Source organism: Castor canadensis, chromosome 16, assembly GCF_047511655.1.
Source record: "Castor canadensis chromosome 16, mCasCan1.hap1v2, whole genome shotgun sequence".
Taxonomy (NCBI): Eukaryota; Metazoa; Chordata; class Mammalia; order Rodentia; family Castoridae; genus Castor; species Castor canadensis.
This window is the reverse complement of record NC_133401.1, coordinates 46,864,195-46,869,735: the sequence shown is the minus strand read 5'-3', so window position 1 is coordinate 46,869,735 and position 5,541 is coordinate 46,864,195. Positions and strand designations below refer to the sequence as shown.

Genomic DNA, 5,541 nt, shown 5'->3' with positions numbered 1-5,541 from the left:
TAATTTGTCTTTTATTCTTCTAGCTTTAAAAGATAGTCTATTTTTTATTTTGACAGCTTTCTTTGATGTGTTTTAGTGATTTTTTTGTGTGTTTATCATGTTTGGTGTTAATAGTCTTCTCATATTTGTTACTTGATGTTTTCTCAGTTTTGAAGAGTTTTTGACCATTACATTTTTAAATGCTACTTGTGTCATCTTCTTTTATTTTTTTTTGTTTGGGATTCAAATTACATATATATTAAGTGCTTCCATTATGTCCTTCTTCAATTCCCTTGTCTTCTGCTATTTTTGTCTATTATACTTTTCCATGTTTTCATCCTGTTTAAATCTTGTTCCTCCATAGTGTATATTTCCTCCAGCCTTTCTTCCATTGTACTAAATCTCCCTTTCATAGTTTCTAATCTGCTGTTAATTGTATCTCTTTAAGTCTTGAATTTCCAGTTTTAGGGTTTCCAGTAGGTTCTTTTCATTCCTGTTTTCCAAACCACCATTTTTCTATGTTTTGAACATACATAGTTGTTTTTAAATCTATGTCTCATAACTCCATTATGAAAGTGATGTGGAAGGAGTCAGGTTTGGAGGTGTCAGAAATACATGGTTGCCTAATTTGCCTCAGATAGAATGCTCAGTTTGAGAAGGAACAATGGCCATTAGAGCCACACTGTGGTGGGCCATATTCACACCTAGAAACTTGAAATTTGATGAGTGATGAAACTATTGGGAGTTTAAGATGGGAAATAAAAATATTCATGTGTCTTTTTTTCATCTTTTATAAAGATGAATTTAACTGTCCTATATGTACTGATATCACAAGATATTGTATTTGATATCTCAGAGGAAGTTAAGCTTTATATTTAAGTATGAAGTTCTTTGGTTTGCTCTGCCCCAAACCTTATTTCCTTATGCATCCTGTATTATAAACTTGACAATCAGAAATAAATTTACTGATGAACTATCTGCAATATTTAGATTTATATTGAAAGTGAAATGGCCAAGGGGAAGAGAGACTTTTGCTTCCTAAAACAAGAACTCTTTCAGTGCCCCTTGAAGATCCTGAAAATTGGTATATGCTTAAGCTATAAACCTGATTCTTGAGTTCCTGCAAATATCTGCAAAGAATTTATACTTAACTCATTTTTAAAAAACATTCATTAGACTTGATATTTAGTATCTCCCCCTCATGCCATATTGTGAAGTCATTATTTACATTGCACATATTCCTTTTTCATCTGGGAAACTCCCGTACTTTGGAGCTGAGAATTTCAGAGCCATAAGGAACTTTATAAATCATCTTAGCTCAACTTTCTTAATTTACTGGTCTGAAACCAAAGCCCATATTACTCATGGGACTTCTCCAAAGTCACACAGCTGGCTTGTGGCAGAGCTGGCAAAATAAGCAATGTAAGTTAGATGCTAATCTTCAAGAATATTTTTTATTGCAAAAGAAATTTTAGTAGACTTTGAATGAGTAAGGCTCTGAATGCATAAATAAGAAAGGTAGCGTATTTTTAGTTTATTGACAGAAAAATACTAAGTTTTCAAATTTCTTTAAAAATTTTTATTAGCATGAAATTTTTTCCCTTTACAATGGAATTTTGTGATCTTTGCACATATGCATGTAATGTAATTTGATCAAATTCAGCTTGTCTATATTAAGCTTTCTTTCTTTCTTTCTTTTTGGTGGTACTGGGCTTTGAACTCAGGGCCTCATACTAGCTATGCAGACACTCTACCACTTGAACCACTCTGCCAGCCCTATATTATTCTTTCTTAATCCATTCTCTTCCTCTCCCCTCCTTTTTAACAGCTTTAGTGAGTTCATTGTGTTACTTTCATGCATACATATATAACAGTGCTTCAATCATGTTTACCCCTTGTCACCCTCTCATTTCTCCCTTCCTCTACCCACTTGTTCTCTCCATAAACATCTAAGTCTTACTGTTTTTATTGTTATTAATTATTATTTCAGTGAAAATATGCAAATATTTTTCTTTCTGAGCTTGGTTTATCTTGCTTAACAGTATGATCTCAAGTTCCATCCATTTTCCTGCAAATGTAATTTAATTCTTCTTTATTGCTGAATGGACCTGAAACTTTGAAACTACTACAAGAACACACAAGAAAAACACTTGAAGATAGCAGCATAGGCAATTACTGTAATTGCTCAGGAAATCTGAGCAAGAATTGATAAGTGGGATTATATCAAATTAGAAAGCTTCTGTATATCAAAGGAAATAATTCTCAGACTCAGGAAATAATCCATGGAATGAGAGAAAGTCTTTACCAGCTATTCATCAGACAAAGGATTAAAATCCAGACTATAGAAAGAACTCAAAAAATAAAACACCAAAAGATGAAATAATCCAATTAATAACTGGACAAATGAAATAAGCAGATGGTTCTCACAAGAAGAACAAATAACAAATAAGTACATGAATAAACATTCAACTTCCTTAGCCATAAAAAATTCAAATAAAATGACTCTGAGATTCCACCTCACATAGTTCAGAATTGCTATCATTAAGACAAAGAACACCAACAAATTTTGGTGAAGATAAGATATGAAGGGGGAAAGGAACCCTCATACACTTTTGGTAGGAATGTAAATTAGTCCAGCCACAATGGAAATCAGTATGGAGGTTCCTCGTAAAACTAAAAGTAGAACTATTGTATAATCCTCCCATACCATTCCTAGGCATATATCCAAAGGAATGTAAGTCAACACACAACAGAGATATCTGCACACTCACATTTATAGCAGCACTATTTATAATAGTCAAGCTGTGGAATCAGCCTAGGAGCCCAATAATGGATGATTAGATAAATAAAATATGGTGCATATATACAACAGATTATTATTTAGCCATGAAAAAGAATAAAATGATGTAATTGACAGGAAAATTGATGGAACTGGAGATCATGTTAAATGAGATAAGCCAAACTAGGAAAAACAAACATCCCATGCTTTCACTCATATGTGGAATCTAGAACTAAAAAAGAGCAATAATAAGACATGATTATAAAAGGAGGACTGTTTGTGGGGCAGTGAGTAGGGAGAGGGGGCAAGGAGACAGCAGAGAAAGGTGAATATAATCAAAGCACATTATATGCATGTATTAAAATATCACAATGAAATCCCTTTGTACTATTAATTTATGCTAATAGTTTTTTTAAATGTTTAGATCTTACATTAAATCTTTGACCCACTTGGAATTGATTTTTTTGCAGGGTGAGAGAGAGGGATCTAGCTTCAGTCTTCTGTATGTGGATATCCAGTTTTCCATACACCAATGGTGAATAGATTGTCTTTCCTCAATGTATGTCTTGGGCTCCTTTGTCAAAAATCAGATAGATGTGGCTGTGTGGGGTCATTTCTGGATCTTAGTCTTCCATTGGTCCTCATGGCTATTTTGTGCCCAGTACCATGATGTTTTTATTACTATGGTTGTATAGTATAATTTAAAGACAGGTATTATGATACTTTTAGCATTGTTCTTTTTACTCAGGATTGCTTTGGCTATTCCTGATTTTTTGTTCTTCTAGATTAATTTGTGGTTGATTTTTGTATTTCTGTGAAGAATGACACTGGGATTTTTGATGGGTGTTCCACTGAATCCTGTAGATTGCTTTCAGTAGAATAGCCATTTTCACAATATGAATTCTATCAATCCATGAACATAGGAGGTTTTTCCATCTTGTGATATCTTCTTTAATTCCTTCTTCAAAGTTTTATAGTTTTCATGATAGTGCTCTTTTACATGTTAAGTTTATTCTTAGGTATCTTTTGAGGCTAGTGTGAATGAGGTGTTTTCCTCATGTCCTTTTTTGTTGGTTCATTGTTGGTATATAGAAAAGTTACTGATTTTTGTATGTTGGTTTTACATCCTGCTAATTTGTCAAAAGTGTTTAAAAGTATAGAATGCTTCATGAATTTGTGCATTATCCTTGAAGCATGGGCCAATCTTCTCATGTGTTCTTCCAACTTTAGTATAAATGCTGCTGAAGCAAGTACATTCATATTTCTCTAACAAATTCTTAATATGTAGACTAGAGATGGGCCTCAGGTGCCCCTGAAAGACATAAATAATACTATTTTCTGTGTGTTTATCCATGGTAAAGATATTGCTTTCTTCCAGTTCTCAAAGAAATCTGTGAATCAGAAAAGATAGAGAAGCATGACTTACAACTTTTCAGTGGTTGGTTAGAATTGAATTCTTGCATTCAATATTCAACAAAGTTTGTGCAGTGCTAACTCAGTGATAGATACTTTGTTAGAGGCTGTGGATACATAGAAAAATGATATGGCTTCCACTTTTCTATTTAGGAAGGTTAGATACATGTAGCAAGTAATTAATACAATTGCTGGTTAGATCATCTGATCCCCAGTTCAGTTCTTCATCAGATCAATATAACCTTGAGCACCTAGATGGAAACAGGAGACTTAACTAATTAATCTAAGATTTCCATTCAGATTTCAAGTCATAGCAATATACATGTATTCAGATACATGTTACCTGAATTCTGAAGAAAATCAGGTGTGGTTCTTACATCCTACATATGGGGCCATGTCTGTCCACTTGTGAATCTGACACTCAACAGAATGTCAAACACAGAAGATTCACAGTAAATGATTGCTAACTTTTGTCAATATTTTCTTTAATCATTGATCCATGGATTCCAACTCACTGTCTTACATAGAAATTGGCAGACCAGTTTTTCCTTAGGGATAATTGAGTAATGTTACTTTTTTGCTGGATGGACTATAACAGTAAAGAAACTTATAATTTGAATATTTAATCTCAACATCAGAATGGCTATTCAGCAAAAACCAAATCATAACAAAACAAACAGAAAACTATGCTTAGAAAAAATTCAACCACACATTTCTTAAACCAAAATCCACAATGCTAGTAGCTGTCAGCTTGATTGGGTGGCAAAGTATCCAAAATTGCTAGTTTGATGAAGATAACAAAAATAACATTTAAACCCAAACACTTCTAAGGCACTTTACTGTTACGGAGAAAAAAATACAGTGGAATATACCAACACCAAACATGAGTTTAATAATCAATGTGCATGAAATTGCAAAGTACTTTCTATGACCGAAAGTGACATTTTTCTTTACACTTAAGAATAAAATATAAGTATCATGAAAGAGTCAAGTTTCCATGGATGCCTTTAGTGAAAACAGTTAAACAAGAATTGTTTTGGACTCAGGATAGTATAGTTTTACTCTGAACAGTTATCTGACCTGGAGACCCATCAGGGAACATGGACAACACATGGAGAAAAAAATCTTGGGATCACCCAGCCCCATGACATTTTGGAAAACTGAAAACCAGTACCCCAGTTCCCTTGTGTCATTAAACACCATATAAATAAAGAGAGCTGCTTTGGTCTACCTTCATTTTGAGTTCAACATGAGTCTGTCTCATATAACAAACATCCATTAAGTAGTGTTAACTGTTAATTTAAGGATGAATGCAACATGCTGGTACTTTTAAGACTGAAAGTCTGTAAGGTATAAGTTCATTTCCTTAA

The 5,541-nt window shown here is 33.4% G+C and overlaps 1 pseudogene; it reads right to left on the bottom strand.

Annotated features, from left to right (window-relative positions):
- Positions 1 to 3,908: 3,908 nt before the first annotated feature.
- LOC141418316 (U6 spliceosomal RNA) lies at positions 3,909 to 4,008 on the bottom strand (annotated as a pseudogene).
- Positions 4,009 to 5,541: the final 1,533 nt, after the last annotated feature.